Consider the following 18087-nt stretch of genomic DNA (forward strand, 5'->3'; position numbering starts at 1 on the left):
GTCTTTAATGTCTGTGACAGCTGAGACATTCTCACCGATTTTCAACACCCCAAACTTAATGGCTGTCTTTTTCCCCAGGAGTGGTTCCCCATTACCTTTAATCACCATAAATTCAGCCTGTTCAGTTTGGTTGCCAATTGTGATTTCACAATTAAAAGCCCCTTTGACAGGTAGAGCTTGACTGGATGAGTATGAGTATAACTTTCTCTGTTCTTTTGGTACATATGAATGACACTTGATCTTTTCTGCCTTCAGTCCCTCCCACACATTTTCTCCCATTATGTTACTTGTAGCCCCAGAGTCTACTAACATTTTCAGTTCTACTCCCCCCACACAAAAGGTAAGTCTCTCTGACATGTCATCATCTCTTACAATAAATGCAAACTCTTTTTGTTCTGTTTCAACATTATTCACATTTTGTTTCTTTGATCCCTTTGTGCGGCACATTTTTGAGAAATGATCTTTCCCATTACATTTGTGACATGTTTGTCCACGAGCAGGGCATTTGGGATCCTTCCCCATATGATCAGCGTACCCACATCTGTAACATTTTCTTTCAGATTTGCCCTCCTCTTTGTTCATTGATTTCCCTCTTGTTTTTGTGTACTTCCCTCCTTTTTGTGTGACGCGATGAACGGTCTCCGTCTCTCTTTGTCCATCACTCAGCGACATGGCTGCCATCTGTTCCTCAATTCTTTCACACTGTGAGGCCAGTTCCAACGTGCGGGCAAGCGTTAGCCCACGTCCCTCCTCCAGTAACTTTCGGCGGACATAATCTGATGTGCATTTACTCAGAATTGCATCTCTTATCTGATTATCTGTCTCTACGCCAAAAGCGCAGTCTCTCGCTGTTTGTCTCAGACGTGTAGAAAATTGTTGCACATTCTCGCCTTGTTTCTGACACAACTTGTGAAACGTCTGGCGGGCGAAAGCTGTGTTCACTTGGGGAACGAAATAAGTGTTCAGCGCGTCCACCGCGGCCGTGTAGTCCGTTGCTGCTCCGGTGTTCGGCAGAGTCGAAAATATATCCTGCACGTCCGGTCCCGCGAGGTGCAAAAGTAAAGCCCGTCTCCTCTGTTGCCTCACCTCCGATGCATCCTCTGTGAGTATGAGTCCTTGTCCATCCGCATACAACTCAAACGATGTCAGCCACCGAGTCCATCTTGGCCCTAGCGTAGCTGGCTCTGTGTAGCATGCAAACGGCTGAAGTCCCGACTTGTCCATGCTAGCTGTTTACCGATATGACTTAGCTGCACTTGTCTTCAGAAGTCCGACATCCTCGTCGCCATTGTTGTGTGCATATCTTATTACTTAATTAGATTGCACCTGAATTGGATCATCAAGCGAAGCGTGTCCTTTACTCGCTTTATTGTTCCCATGTTACAATGAACAACCGCCTCATGGCTTCCCTCACACTTCCTGTGCGCCCATGCGTCACTGCTCACGTGATCAACATAAACCAATACATGACACTATGCAGTTCCACAACATGCCATGGAATGCCACAGAATGCCGGAGCCTGCCAGAGCCTGCCACAACATGCCACAGAATGCCACAGCCTGCCACAGAATGCCAGGTGCCAGTACTGCAAAACATGAAAAAGGGGAATGACGGAACGGAGTGCATAGAAAAACAATGCGCACACAGTATTCCGCCCCTCCCACACATCGTGCTGATTCGCTAGCACACCGCCCATCAGAACGGCCATTCAGCTGGCACACAACCAATCAGAGAATCCAATGGCTCAGACGTCCGACGGCCCTCCTCCTCAGACTTTGCATGCTCAGTCGGATCCGACAACATCCACGTGGCTCCGAAAGCTTCCGACGCAGCTGAACACACCAAACATATTTGTTCCCGACCTCGTCCGAGTCTCTCCAAACGCTTCAGACGTCCAACGGTTGGGCCAGTGTGTTCCTGCCTTAAGGCCCCCACACACCGCCCAGACGTCCAACTGCCTTATCCGGCCACTCTCCGACCACTCCGTTGCCTCTTGTCTGACCCGTTCAGCAGAAAAGTTGCACTGAACACACCGCTTCGATGTGCTGCCTACGCCACAGTAGCGTGTACGTTCTGCGCTTGCGCGAGATGCAATAAGCAGGTGGCGCTCGTGTTGTGAGTTGTAAACGAGAACTGTATGCATGCAACTCTCTTTACTTTAGATCAAAACGAAACTTAACTATTTCCGATAAAAAACAGCTGCATACTAAACATGCAGCGAGCCATTACCAAACTTACACAAATTAATTCATCCTGAACGGACATAGCAACTAGTCTGGTGCCACTACTGCAAAACATGAAAACGGGGAATGACGGAACGGAGTGCATAGAAAAACAAAGCGCACACAGTATTCCGTCCCTCCCACACACCGCGCTGATTCGCCAGCACACCGCCAATCAGAACGGCCATTCAGCTGGCACACAACCAATCAGAGGATCCAATGGCTCAGACGTCCGACGGCCCTCCTCCTCAGACTTCGCATGCTCAGTCGGATCCGACAACGTCCGCGCAGCTCCGAAAGCTTCCGACGCAGCTGAACACACCAAACATATGTGTTCCCGACCTCGTCCGAGCCTCTCCAAACGCTTCAGACGTCCAACGGTTGGGCTGGTGTGTTCCTGCCTTTAAAGGTTTATTAATTCAATTCATTTCAAATTCGCTTTATTGGCATGAATGCTACAACAACAATATTGCTCCAAGCACCAAGAACCACGAAAAGAATACCTAGCACAGTAAATAATAATAATAATAATAATAATAATGATGATGATGATGATGATAATAATAATGATAACTTTGAACATTATCACAATTAAGTTATCAATCTGCGATGTAAACAAAATGCAAACATTACAGACTTCTAACCATTTTTCTAAAAGTGTCTGTATTTTAATTGAGAATAGTTTTTATATAAATTACACAAAAGGAAAAGAAAATGTGATTTGTTTTACCTATTTCAGCCATAAGCGGTCATATTGACCGCACATCATTTCGCGGGATTTCATACATTGTCTCTCTTGTCTCTAACTTTGTTAGCGGTCTCCAGCTGTGCGACTGCAACACAACTTTATATGAAGAAGGACTAACGCTAATAGCCTAATTGATTGTTATTTCTTACACTTAGGCTACATTTTAATATCTTGGTTATCTCAAAATATATCATGCAAATTTTAACTTCTTAACAACTAGTGTTTTATCTTTAACTTGTTCCCAGGAGAGAGAGAGAGAGAGAGAGAGAGAGAAAAGAATAAATAATCTTTTTTACATAACATTGGCCATTGCTAATTACATACACAGTAATTAATCTAGCATACTTTCATTAAATAAATCCATTCAAGCTCAAATATAAGGGTCTATAATTAGGCTATACTGAGCCTAATCTATTTATACCAGAGATTTTCTTAAATGAAGTTAACACCTCTTAGAAAAAGGTCACCTGGGATAAAACTCCCCCTGCAACCCTGATTTGCATTTGTATAGCTCACAGCATTTTCATTTACATTAAAGCCTCCCCTAGAATCAGGGGGAGGGGGGTCATTGGGGGACAACTGCCAAGCAAGGCCCACGTCAATTTCCGACAATTTACGTCAGTTTTCAGTGTTGCCTGCAAATTGCCACTTGCAGCCGCAAACCTGAAATTCCACGTCAATCTACAGTGCCGCATACTGACGAAAATCCCACTTTTCATGCAGTGACTGTTTACGACTCGAAACAATGTTATTATATTATATATTATATTATATATATACACTTCACCCAGGCGCGAGCCTGCAGCCCCCACTCCTGCTGACAACAGACCGGGGGAGAAAACAGACATTCCTTTGCTCAGAACCCATATCAGGCTGTGTCTGAATATGCACGAAGATCGGTATAACGCATTGGAGCAATTTTCTTACAATTTGGGATATTTAGCATGATAAAGTAATTTCAATTCAACATAGCCATTTGTCCAGCTGAAGCATAATGAGCGTTATGTTAATATGAAGTAGGCTTGTTTCAGCCACATGATCCGTTTGAACCCACAAAGGAAAAAAGGATAAATGCGCAGCCTCCGTTTCCTTTCTGATTGTGTCCGTTCGGAGTGGGGGGGTTTCGGAATGGAGGGGTTTCCCCAATAGACTTTTCGGAATAGCGTGGTCTTTGAAAAAAAGGGAAACCCCGCCATTACGATGAATTGAAGTCTATGTTCGGAACAGCGGGGTTTCGGAAAGGCGGGGTGTAACCGTGGTGCTGGAATCCCCACTTCCAGCCGCACTCGCACAATTCTGAAATAAACTGTGGCCCATGGGTGCGATCTGCCGGGGAATGACCCCTCTGCTCGTTCGTTTTAACAAAACGTGTCTTTGTGGAAGGTTAACAAGGTATGAGTGGATTGAGCAGTGCTGTCAAGTTTTTTTTTTTGTTTGTTTGTTTTTTAAAGCAGAGGAGAAGACGACGTGCTGACCCACAACCCAGTCACCCTGCAGCCTTTTTGGTTATTTTTTTTACAGTGGGACTATTTTATTAGATAATAGGCTACCTATGTATGTATTATAAAACCTACATGAAATTGATTGTGTATTCATCTCTTATAGCCATAGAGGGGATAATCATGACCACGGGCCACTGCCTACACACGCAAACTGTGCGCACGCAAAGGCTGTTACATTATTACATTGAATGTAATAATGTCCGCAAACGTAATAATAAACCTCAAACACCTACTAATACTGACCGTGCGTGCAAAATCCAGCTGCTGACCCTCCGCTCCACTGTCACACAACGGATCCCTCTCTATTGTAATTGTTTGCCCGAAAAATAATTTCCAGGAAGAAAACATCGCCTGATATTTAAATTCAAATTCCCATTGACAATACAAATCTCAGGAAATCTGGATGTTTTGCTCATTTGTACACACAACACGTATCAGTCTACAGGCAAGAATCAAGTATCTGAAGGTTTATTAATTCAATAAATTTCAAATTCGCTTTATTGCCATGAATGCCACAACAATTTTGCTAAAGCAATAAAGAACTAACGAAAAGAATACCTAGTACAGTACCGTTATACTTACTGTGTGTGTTTATGTGAAATAATAATAATAATAATAATAATAACAACTTTGAACATTATCATAATTAAGTTATCAATCTGTGATGTAAATAACAAAATGCAAACATTACAGACTTCTAACCATTTTTCTAAAAGTGTCTGTATTTTAATTGAGAATATTTTTATATAAATTACAGAAAAGGAAAAGAAAATATGATTTGTTTTACCTATTTTGGCCATAAGCGGTCATATTGACCGCACATCATTTCGCGGGATTTCATTCATTGTCTCTCTTGTCTCTGACTTGGCTCTCATCTACGCTGACGTATATGATGTGTGTTTCGATAACCAAGAAAGTGCTTGGAGACCGTAAAGGGCATTTAAAACAATATTTATTCACAGAAATTATAGAATGGGGTCTGGGAGGAAGGGGTCCGTTATTGTGGTGACTTGGTAACGCCGATTCTCCACGACCACCGCTGGTCTTCCACTTGCACACTGTCCTCTGCCAGGCGCAGACTCGGGAGCTGTGGGGGAAACGAGATGGCAGTCACTGCACTTTTAAACCCAATACATGCACACCACTTCATTTACGTCCTAAGATCGTTGCTCACACGATGGGGCAGAGTATCAGCTGTTCACCGTCACCTCGGGCCAACATCAGTCTCGTCATTGGCACCACTGCTGTCACACCGTCCTTGGGCGCCGGCTTCTTACGCTGTCATGTGGGGAGGGGGGGAGGACTTCAGTCACTGTACTTTTACACACATTCGCAATAACTTTCCACGACCAGGGATCACTACTCGCACAATGGAGGCAGAGTAGGGATGTAACGTATTGGTAATACCACGATATCGTGATAACAAAAGTGTCTCAATATTATTGTGAACATGTATGGTATGAAATGACGGCAAATACTGTAGATTTTGATCTCATTACATCCCTAGGGCAGAGTATAAACTCACATTTCAATTAGTCCGACAGTCAATGCCCGTCTGCTGGCGACAGCTGTCATTCTCTTTCTCCTGCTCCTTTCCCCGTGGATCTCACACTCCTCTTCCTCTGTCTGCTCGCTGCAGGTGTAACTGGGTCGGTCTGCAGGACCCGACCACTCTGCTGTGTTCGGGTGTAGAATCAGACACTGGCAACTCTTGTCAAACCCTGGTTTAGCCCTGTATCAACAATACACCTGACATGAAAAAGGACAAGCTTAGTGTAGGTATATAAAATGGTGAAAACCAGACACAACGTTACAGGCAACACTATTTTTTTAAGCTCTCAAAACTCAGTTCTACGGCTGCTTTTCACCAGTGTGACATGTGTCTGAGTGGATCTGTTGTTAAACTATAATGTTAAAAGTTCACAATCATGATTTGGGTTCAAAGATCACATAGATACTGCTTACCTGATTCAGAATTGATGTGCAGTCTGATAGCTAGTCTTCCAACAATGTCATGATCCCCCGGTGGGTTTAACTGGTGACTGTGTTATCTGGTGGCCTTCTCTCGTTGTAAGACATGTTACGAATGTGTTGTGGAGATTTATTCTAAGGACTGTATGGTAAACTAGACTGAATCACTTATGGCCGCTGGGTTAGAATTATTTCCTTTTAGTCTTAGTTCCTTTTAGTTTCTCAATTGCAGATTAGGAATGGTTGATGGTGTGAGTGTGACAGATGAGTATGTGTGTGTGGAAGGTATATGAAAGTTGTGTGGTTCTGTAACAGAAAATAAAAAGCAGTTATCAGAACAGCAGGTACATGGTTAACTATACAGTACCAGAAATGGTAAACAACCAATAGAAATAAGAATGAATCATTCAGCTTAATTCACAACAGCCAGGTGCTAGCACGTCTCTCTCTCTCAGCAGCAGCAGTCAGGACGGCAAAGAAAAAGAAATATAGCCTGAGTGAAGCGCTGGAGCCGCGGGCCGATTCCCGTCACTGACAACTAAAGCCTAGACTGTATGTGACGGGTTACAGCTAACATCGAAATGCAGCTCCACACTACTGTCGCTTCTACAGACCACAGACGACGACCAGGTGGATTACGGGGTGTTTATTGCACACAGTCCCCTGTAACACAGCATACAGCACAGCAATGGCGTGTGAACATTTGCGTGAGTCTCGGGATAATCAGACTGAAATCCTCTTTTCTCTGTGCAATCAATAACAATACAATAAAATACATAAATCTTTTCATATAAAATAGAAACAAAAATTACATTCTGGTGTGATCGTATAGTGTATATTGTTATTCCACAACTATAAGTAAAAACCCATCACATAATCCATTATGTGACATAAAATTGATTTCAAGAACGCTTTCAACATTTAACGTGTGTATAAAAATACACTTAATTCAGAGCAAGATGAATGAACGTGAGCTGAACAAGTGGCAGCTCACACAGACAAAATACACAATAAAACATCATGAAAAGTAACTAGACAAAATGCACAACATATTACCTGCAACACAGCATACAGCACAGCAATGGCGTGTGAACATTTGCGTGAGTCTCGGGATAATCTGAACAACACATGAAACGAGGGAAAGCATTTAAGCTAGTTTAGCATCATTACAAGTCTCTAAAAAGTAGCTTTATGGCTTAACAAATCACAGTAAGTGCTCAAAACAGTTAGCACACATCTCAACAAGTACATTACAAAGCAAAATATAAAGTATGAACATCTGAAACCTTTAACAAAATCGCTAATTATCCCGGACCATGCAAGAGGACATCTTACCAGACTGAAATCCTCTTTTCTCTGTGCAATTCCCATGCCAGCCACTGCGCCAATAGATGGCAGTGTTGCACATTTTTCTGCCATAATTTACCAAGCACAAATCTACTCCGTTACATGTAGACTGTTGTGGTGGTGAGCTAACTCGATGCTAACTTTGGCTAGCGGTGGCGGTTAGCATCCGCCGCTAATACCGTCTTCCCAGCTGACCACAACGGCAACATAACACCGGAGGCTCCCGGTGTTGGTGACGGAGGCACCAGCGCTTCTCTCGGACTGTATTTCCTTACCTTTGTGGTCCTGGTAACTGCTGCTGTCAGGGGCAGGAGGCTAACGTTACACAGTTGAGCCCGAGAGGAGGGGCCCAGTTTCAATGTTTTGTTTACAAACTGTAACAAGCAATACTCCAGACTCTACTTTTAAACTTACACAACACAAATGACCTATGTATTTATACGTAAATATTAACCATTTCCCAGTCACCTTTCTCATCCTCCGTCGTCGTCGTCTTCTTCGTCTTCTTCTTCTTCTTCTTCTTCTTCTTTTGAATTTCCGGCAGGCAAAGTATGGCTCACTGCTGCCTCCCCTGGTTGATTAAAATGAAAAGGCCAACTACGTGAGGCGTTCATGTACGCGAACTGGTGTGCGCGCTGCAGATCAACTTCCGGTTGCGAAGCATTAGAATCTGCGAGCGCACGTACGTGTGAACGCCTAACAACATTTGTCAAACAGTGACAGACAGACGTGCACACGCTGCTTCATACGTACGCAGCTTTTTGTTACGCGTGAAATACAATATGCACGTAACAACACACGCACGCATAACAAAAATATCATGCGTGCGTGCGTGCGTTGCTGCGTGTCTCTCTAATTGTATTGGCATCGATTTAACGCCATATGCGTGAGTGCGTGTGTGTGTGTTCACACAGAGCCATGTAGACATATGTGGCCGCAGCGTGAGTGCTGTGTTGGGTCACCAGTTTAGAGCAGCAGGTCCACTGGTGCTAAATGGCCCCTAACCAGCAATCAGTGAGTGCAGCATCTGCTGCAGCTCCGTCCTAACAGCACATTACACTGGCTGCAACCTCTGCCTCGCTCCTCACCATCACACTATCAGACTGGTCTGGCTTTTTCAAATCAAATCAAAAGCATCGATGGAAGCAAATAATAGCCATTATTGCTTGTGAATGCTGGAGGCGAGCTAACAATGCAGCTTGGCCTATATTATATTTTGAATTCTTCAAAACAGTGTGTAATTCAGTGTGGTGCTTTTTCAGCAAACCCTAAAATTGTACACATTTTTCATTTATTATTGGTATTATTCAGTTTTTACAACCATCGATGTAGTTAGTCAATCTAGTTATATATGGTGTGTTATTAGCAACTGAACATGAAAACCACTGCTGAAAACATGATGTGAAAACTTAAAGGGGCACTATGTAGTTTTGGAGAAGAATTATTATATTTACAATATTAATGAAGCAATAATACAAACTTTGTATGCCACATATAGACAATGTATAAAGTGTGTTTTCCTTTAAGTTCACTTTGTTTCTTCAGTCATGAATTTGATTATTTAGTTTGTTTGGGCAGAAAAAAAATCTTTCTATGCTCATTAACATTTCTCCTTTAAGTAGGCCACCACTGAAGTACTTTGCTTCAGAAGCCATTTAGATGAATGCATGGGGTTTCTTTCCCACTCTTTGAAAGCTTCTATGTTTCGGAAATGTTAATGTTGAATATTTGAAAAATGATATTCAGGTTGCTCAGATTTAGTTTGATGAAGACTGATTTAATGTTTTGACTTTTAGGCAGGTAAAAATATGGTTTGAAACTTGAACTTCAAGGCTCCCAAGGATATCTTCCGCTTATATATTAAGTTGAGTTAACACTTGAGTCAGACGACTAACAGAAAGGTTTTAAAAATGACCCACTGCAAATTTCACAGAGGGAATTCGAACCACACAAGTGAGCAGGCTTCAGCTATTTTATTTGTGTTTTTGTCATTGGTTTGTCAGCAATATTGCACAAAAACTACTGAACAGATCTCACAAAACCTGGAAAATTGTCTTCGGTCCAGGATAGTGGACTGCTCAGTGTAATGGATGACGTGAGATCAAAATGAATTTACAACTTTCAAAATACCAACAGTTCCATTGAAGTTAGTAAACTAAAGACTAAGATTTTTGAATGGCATTTTGTTGGCAAGTGCCCACAGTATGAACAGGAACAGACCACACAGAGTCAGTTAACTGAGAGTGACAAAAGACTATCCCCAAAGTTTATATTTAATGAACTGTTTTCTCTATTTATGATATGCTGGAATATTGGCTACATTTCTGCTGATCCCCCCACAAAATTTCAACTGGAGGCAGTGTGTGACTTACAGGTAGTGCACAGGGGAGATGTTCGAGGCGAATTCATATCATATTGAAGGTGTAATATGGAGTCTGTGGGGCAGCTTCTGTTATGTCTCTGTCTCCCATGTTTCCTGTTATTGACTGGTGCTGTCTAACAAAGGCATACGATGAAAAAAGAACTGTGTTTCATGTAACTGCTGATGAATAGTTAAAAGAAGTCTCTACTCAGTGGATTGTGAAGGGGATTTCTCTTCCCCTTATTAAAAGCAACTGTCATATAACTGTCATATAACAGAAAAAGTCATGTGACTTTTTTTAAATGTTATAAAAATGTACATGATGAAGTTGCAGATTCAAGGCAATAGTGATGACAATCTTTGCCCCAGAGTTTCATAATTTCATGCCAGGATCACACTATAGACTGTGCTACTTATTCATGGGTTTTATTAATAATTGTGGGCATTTGATATAACTTCATACAATACTACTGGAATCAAACGTTTACACCAAATTGGTGACCAGGACATACAGGGAACGGGTAATATAAGGTTTCTAATGAAAGCCTGCTTGACTGGTAAACCCCTTTATCTTTCTAACCTTACTCTTCACTGTGGTACCTGGTCCCCATGGCAACCCATCCCCCTCAGTAATAATGCACTGCATTCTTCTTTAAACACAGGAGGCTTGCCATAGCAACAACTTGCTCACAACTTATTCTGGCATTGCCATGGTCACAGCGTCTCAAGTGCTACCTGTTTCCTGCTGACAGGCCTCAAACACAAAAAAGGCAAGCTTTCACCGAGCTGACATCTCCTGCTGCTTTGTGGCCCTGTCAGTCACAGCCAGCATAGATCACCTTCTGCTGTATAGATTAGGTTAGAAAGCAGGTTAGAGAGCAAATCATATACCTCATCAGACTACATCCAGAGGAAGTTAAACCTATTTTTAATTGTCTCAATCAATAACATTCTGAATTAGACACTTTTTTTCCTGAGCTGATGGTGGCAGTAGTAAGGAGTGAGACACCTCGTTTCTTTTTCATCTCTGTTGAGAGTGTTGAGAATATCAGTGGTGGCAAAGGTACATACACTCTTCACTTCAGTAGGAGAGTACAGAGGTAAAAACTGAAAATCATCTCATATCTCTCTATAAAAGCAAGAAATCTCTGTCTGTCTGTCTGTCTGTGTGTGTGTGTGTGTGTGTGTGTGTGTGTGTGTGTGTGTGTGTGTGTTCCTCAAATATCTCTGCGGATCAGGATCAGACTGACCTGAGACTTTCAACATGGCTGCTGCGTGGTTCAGTGGTGTGCAACTAAGCATTTGCTTGGACTGCAATGATAGCGTGAATAAATTATTTCATAAATGCTTTACAAATTCTGCAAGCATTGTCCACTGGAGCCACCACAGTCACGTGCGCACCAGAGCCAACCACTGCACACCGTGGCCACGTGCGCACCAGAGCCAATCACTGCAGAGCTCAAGCCCACGACATACCTTAAAAAACAAGCGGATTTATACCTGCAGCGGCGCGAGCTGGACCGGGATTTTGCTGGCGGTTCGGTTCCGTTCTGTGCATCTAAACTGACTGTTGTGGATTAATGAGATTAAACAAGTCCAAGTCTGTACGGGTCTGAGGAGATCCGGAGACGTGTGGACAACAAAGTGTGATCGGAATCTGTGGATGTTCGTGTGCTACACGGCCCACCGCCCGAGTTGACGGAGCGGACGCACTGGCACGTCCAAAACTGGATTTAGGGTAAATAATGTTAAACACGCTTTTTCGCGAACATTGCCGTTACGTTTGCTTTGTGTCTGGTGCAGGAAGAAACAGTAAAAATGTGCTTTTGTCACAAGCGGATTTATACCTGCAGCGGCGCGAGCTGGACCGGGATTTTGCCGGCGGTTCGGTCCCATTCTGTTCTGTTCATCTAAACTGACTGTTGTGGATGGTAATGAGATTAAAAAAGTCCAGACCGAGTCTGTTCGGGTCTGAGGAGATCCAGAGACGCGCGGTCAACAAAGTGGGATCGGAATCTGTGGATGTTTGTGTGTAGCTAGCTGCTAGCCGCTAACCAACCCACACGGCCCACCTCCCGAGTTGACGGAGCGGATGCACTGGCACGTCCAAAACTGGATTTAGGGTAAATAATGTCCAACACGCTTTTTCGCGAACATTGCCGTTACGTTTGCTTTGTGTCTGGTGCAAGAAGAAACAGTAAAAATGTGCTTTTGTCACGGAAGTGTCCAAGCAGCAAGTTTGGTTGTTGAGGAACAGGATGATGTGGGAGGGACATCGGCGGATGATTGACAGCAGCAGTGATGTGTTGGAGACGGCGACAGAGATAGCGAGTTTTGAGAGTTGAGAGATTTGTGACATATAGCGTGTTTGGAGTGTATAGTTAGTGTGTTATGTAGTATTTGGTGTGGTGTGTTTAGTGAGTAGTGGAGTCGTGTTGTGAGGCAAACCAAGGAGGAGACGGCTGAATGTGGAACAGGCAGGAATGAGCTGAGGAGCCTGAGGCATTGCCTGCATTTAAATGTAAATAGTTACACATAACTTTGTAAATTTCAAAAACTTATGCACCAATTTAGTAAACAACAATTTATATTTGCATTATAACTAATGCAATTGGTTCATTAAACATATTTGTGTTGTAAAAAAACTAACTTTTTCTACTCTGATTTTATGTTATTTTGTGATTTTAGGTCAATAGTGTTAAATATAGTACCTTAAAATGAAAAAATAACTGTACAGTCACACATGTGAGGTTGTGCTAAAAATAATTACACCAAGTAAGGCAAGGTAAATAGTTTTTAAGGTGAAATATAATGGTATAATCAAAAGTAGTCAAAAACAGCCAATTATATCCCTGACGTCCCACCTTCACACACAGCCTCATTTGGCCATCCATGAAAAAGCTACTTCACCTCCCACTTTTCTATAGGAATACATGCTTCCTACGGGCAATGCACGAGTTCATATAATTCAAAGACTATTAAAGTTATAGGTAGAATCAGTTGGGTTTGTCCCAGCTGCTCCTGAACGCACCACAAAGACAGTTGATTGTTGAGTCTCATTCCCCGGACGTCAAATAGACACATGTTGGGTTGGTAAAGCGTCCCGAGCAGCAACAAAGTGAGAAAATAGGAAACTCTCGAGACACTAACACGCCTTTCCTCCACACCCTAGTCTCCCTCTCTGTCTGTTTAGGTCTTCTTTCATCTTTGTCATGTTCGCTGCGTCTGCCGTGCGTGATGTGCTCTGATCGGTTGAAATCAGTCTTGTGATGTTTGGAAGGCGGCCTGCGATGACACCAAATAAAATAATCCATTACTCACCTCCCATGCATCAAACTAAAGTAATGAGCCCGTTTTAAATTAAATGTGAGGAGACGAAAGTTAAGATGTTGTGTTCAGATGTAGAGAGGAGAAGTCAAAAGTTCAGATACCTGCAAAATCTTCTATGAATTGTCCCCCCCAATAAAAATGACCTAAATTATTCAAAATTGAACAAATGTATTTTCAGTTTCACTCTTTGGGGGCATTCTTCACATTTTAGATTCACATCTAAAAAGAAATGATTGAAATGGTGAAACAAACAATGTTTGACAAATACATTTCTGACTCCACATTCCATCTCTGGTTTCCTCCACTACAATGCAAATGAATGGGGATGGGTAACATGATCAGTTAGTTTCCACAACTTTGTTAGGGCTTCATATTTTGATATTTATCCTTATCAATTATTCATGCATAAAGTAGTCCCATACACTGGGAGAAAAGGAAGATGGTGAGAAGAATTGAGGATCTGGGAGGGTTGGAGGAAGGCGAAAGATAAGAACATGAGTAGACATTATATGCCCGAGACCCTTAAAATTATAATTTAATAATGTAACAGTTAAGTTAGTCGTAATATGCGCTGTTGGCTGTTTAGGACAAATATACAAGAAAGGTAAACACAATCAATAAATGATTCCCTGTGCAGTACTTTTTTAATAATACGGAGAGCCTCTATGAAGTTGTGTTTTATGGTGGCATGGTATGAGTTTCATATGGGCAAAAAAAAAAAACAACTCTTTTGTGTCCCCCCCCCAATCCTGACATTGGATTTGCACCCCTGTTTGTTACTTCCCACCCCAGTGCAGTACCGATCGCACAGCTGACAAGGCTGAACCACAAAAAAGTGGTTACTCAAGCGCTGACTGAATGCTTAACAGTTAACAACTGAACAGATACAGATTAAAAAGTAATCACAAGTCAGCCTCCTTAACTTCAACTCAAATCATAGAATTGGGCCTGAAGAGGGGTCGAATTAGCGTGACCACCCAGGTGTTGGTGCAGGAGTGAAAGCTGATTATACACAGTTACATTGAAGAAAAAAGCCAGATGTCAGTGGATGTTAGTGGGTTATTTGTCCAGTGTGAAAGGGGTATTATAAACCTTTTTCTAGCATCACTCTTCCTCCACTGGAAAGGCACCCTAAATGTCGCTTTATCACGTTTTATTTTCCAGAGGGCATCCAAAGATCGCACCGAAATAATGTGCCCCATAATGTACAAGTTGTAGCTATGAGGTACCTGAGGTAAAAGCTTGGTTACTATTTCCTGGGATTTTTTATAAAAATATACATTTTACAAAAACATATGAAAATCTAATCCATAGAAAGATCACAAATTATATTAACCGTTTCAGCCGACAATCAGGAGTTGTGTTTCTAAAAAAAAAAAAAAAAAAAAAAGGAGTTGTGTTTCTGCATATGAGGTATCGTAACCTTAGCCTTACACGTCACGCTGCAGCGCGTGACTGACTGGACACGTTTTGGTTTTGGGGTGAAGAAGAAGAGATTCTCCGCGTGTGATGAGACCCAATTGAGAGGTAAGGAACGAACATACTCGCCAGTTCGCGCATCTGTCATGATAATAGTTTTGTTGAAACAAAAATAAAGCACTATTTTGCAGCAGCTGCATGTACTTGCCCAAGACAAATTTCAACTCGGAGGACAATAAAGTTTATCTCATCTCATCATCATCTCATCTCACTAGCTAACGCTAGCTAGTGTAATGTAACGAGAAGGAGGGAGACAGCTCTCAGAGCCAGTATGTCTGATGACCGTCTCTCAGGACTAGCTCTCATTGCATGTTCACAACAACATCAAGATCAACAAGGAAAGCGTACTCAGGCAGTGGGATGCCTCTGGACACAGGAGGATCCACCTGGCCTTCCGAAAGATTATACTGTGAAGATTAGACAGCCTTTGTAAATAAGAATTTGTTCTCAAATGCTTACCTGGTTAAAATTGAGATGAAAAAAAAAAGCTGTATTATTTGTCACATTTACATTAACTGATCCTAAGTCTGTCTGTCTGTCTGTCCTTTTTATGTACTTTCAGTGAGTTGAACCCTCTGGAGACAGGATCCAGCCAGCCCTCCAAAAGGTCAATAATATATACAGTATCTGAGAGTGCCAAAAGTTAATAAAAATCCAGTCAACAACATTATGTGATTGTGTATTTGTGTAATTGCACAGTTTAAAACACTTTTTATTTTACTTTTTATTCATAAATAAGTGCTCAAATTTTTTTTGCTTGTGCACTTTGTGCGCTCGCATGGTTTGTACCTCACTAGTTTCATAACCCTGGTTACAGCCCTGGTTACCTTGTATAACTATTTAGCCCATATTCAAGTCAAATGGGACATACCGTACATTGCATTAAAGGCTAAATGCCCTTGCCTCCACACGAGTGAATAGTGACCACAGTTACCACAATACAGGCTTAAATATTGTGTACATATTAACTGTGAGACTGCTGTATTTTAAGGTCAGAGTGAAACTCCAGTCCACCTGAGTGTAGTTCCCTCATTAGTTTGCAGAAACACAAATCACACTCTCCTTGCTCCTAACCTCAAACCCCTCCTCTCCACAATAGAAAGTAACTATTACGTTTTTTTAAAGGTCCCATATGATACTGTTTTTTATCAATTTCACACACTCGAAATGTATTGCTGCAAACCCATCCCTGGTCCTGAATTTCAGCTGTCTAAAAGTTGCTCTACTGAGAGCAGGCTGGTTCTGTACCTGCACCTTTAAATGCTAATGAGCTCTGTCTGTCAACGCCTGCCTTGCCTGCTACACGCCCATCTCAAGCTTAAGCTAGTGGTAGCATGCACTAATGTTTATGGTGGACGAATGCTATGTCTCGCCGAGATGCTGTCATTCAACCTTACAAGTTTGACTCTGAATCGGACCCAGAAGGAGAGGCTCCTGAAGAAGTACAGACTGCGGAGCAGCAGGACATTTCAGAATAGTTAGTGTGTCTGAATATGTTACTTAGTTTATTCTATGTGTTGTTACAGTAGCCCTATTTATACAGCGTCTCCGCATTATCTCCGGAGCTGTGGTTCGCCAATTCTCTGCCGATGGTGATTCACACAGAGTGAAGCATCTCTGCCGTTCTGACATGTAATTCACACAGAAAGCTGGCTCTGCGGCTTCTAAAGAGGGGTGACAGTACACGTCATGTTGATGACGTCTGTGTTTCCCAGGTGTTCAATCTAAATCACGGACAGTTTATAATCATATGGATGCTGTTATAATGTGTAGTGATTGAGATACTGACCCAGCAAACATCCTGGAAAGTGACAAAGTTACGTTTTTCTTGTAAATTACATAATTACATAATCACCATCAGTAAACAGGACGCTGTCTGACTCTGTCACTTGCAGGGACAGAGGCCGTTTTCTGGGGGAGAGTTCCCTGAAGTCTCGGTCAGGAGGGCTGATTTATTTTCATCACAAACACTCAGTAAGTTAAAGTTTTTGCTGGTGACAAACCCTGTTTTTCAGGCAGATATGTGAGGAAGAGTCCGAAGAGTCCGGATTATCCGCTCACACTGGTACGGCTCACCAACAATGCGGCCCTGATACTACCTCCAGAGGCGGATCAGCGCCGGAACAAAATTTCCCCCCTCTCCGCATCTGAAACTTTCACACAGCGGAGGGTGCGGAGAATTGGCGTGCAAACGGCAGTGTGAATGGGGCTAGTTACTACCATGTAGCTAATGGCTAACAGCTAGCAAAAGCTGTGTTTGTCTCCAACACAATCTCCAAACTCTTGGACACTGCTCGCATCATCTCTGTCTCCAGTCTGCACATTTTCAGACTATTTACTGTGACAACCAAGCTCCATCGTAATATTATTAACATTAAACTCGCTTCAAACGCCATTTCATAGCTGCCTGAAGCGGAGCTAACTAGTTAGCTAACTTCCAGCTGATTTCACCATACACGTAGGCAACTGTAAATACTATCAAAACGTGGCGACACTTATCGGTGGCTCGGGTGCAGTTGCTGGGTCCCATATGGGTGGGACTGATCCTTTTACAGAGTCAGTGTCGAGGCAAAGCCAGCTTTGTACTGACCCTTGTTACTGAAGCAGTCCGACGTGAAGTGGTTAGCACACATAGAAGCTTACATGAACCGCAGTCGGCACGTTATCATTAAAAATGAAATGCAACCACTGTCTCTCCTGTTGTCCTGTAGCTGGGACAGAATATAGGCACTTTTGTTGATTTATACAACCAACAACAGAGCAATTTGCATGTCTATCTCGGGGCGACGACGTTGCAAAACACTGCTATCTTACCGCTGGACACACCAAACTTCACCTCGAGGATGGACGCCCCCCTCTCAGATATCTCCTATCATCGCATAGAGGAGGCCAGACTATGAACATCTCTCCTTTTGTGATGTAATGACAGGAGCTGAATCTGAACAGCCTGTAGAAGCCCCGTTTTACCAGTGGGTGGGCTGCAGAGACCATGCAGGAATCGTTTGCTTTCCTCATTCTGGGAGTTAGTAAGCTCAGGGAGGACCAGTTTATATATGTAGAGACCAGAGACAACGTGTTTTTCATAATATGGGACCTTTAAGTTTGAATATGTCCAAGAATTTGGAT

At 42.5% G+C, this 18087-nt stretch overlaps 1 long non-coding RNA gene across 2 annotated transcripts; it reads right to left on the reverse strand.

Annotated features, from left to right (window-relative positions):
• Positions 1 to 5406: 5406 nt before the first annotated feature.
• Positions 5407 to 8404, reverse strand: LOC115567479 (uncharacterized). Of its 2 annotated transcripts, XR_003981196.1 has the most exons (5): positions 8259 to 8301; positions 7500 to 7560; positions 6438 to 6749; positions 5998 to 6221; positions 5407 to 5750 (listed from the first exon to the last, which is right to left on the reverse strand). It is a non-coding gene; the product is annotated as an uncharacterized LOC115567479 (long non-coding RNA). The 2 variants fall into 2 exon arrangements; XR_003981195.1 differs by lacking the exon at positions 7500 to 7560 and having other exon boundaries at positions 8259 to 8404.
• Positions 8405 to 18087: the final 9683 nt, after the last annotated feature.

The sequence above is a fragment of the Sparus aurata genome, chromosome 17 (genome assembly GCF_900880675.1).
Source record: "Sparus aurata chromosome 17, fSpaAur1.1, whole genome shotgun sequence".
Taxonomy (NCBI): domain Eukaryota; kingdom Metazoa; phylum Chordata; class Actinopteri; order Spariformes; family Sparidae; genus Sparus; species Sparus aurata.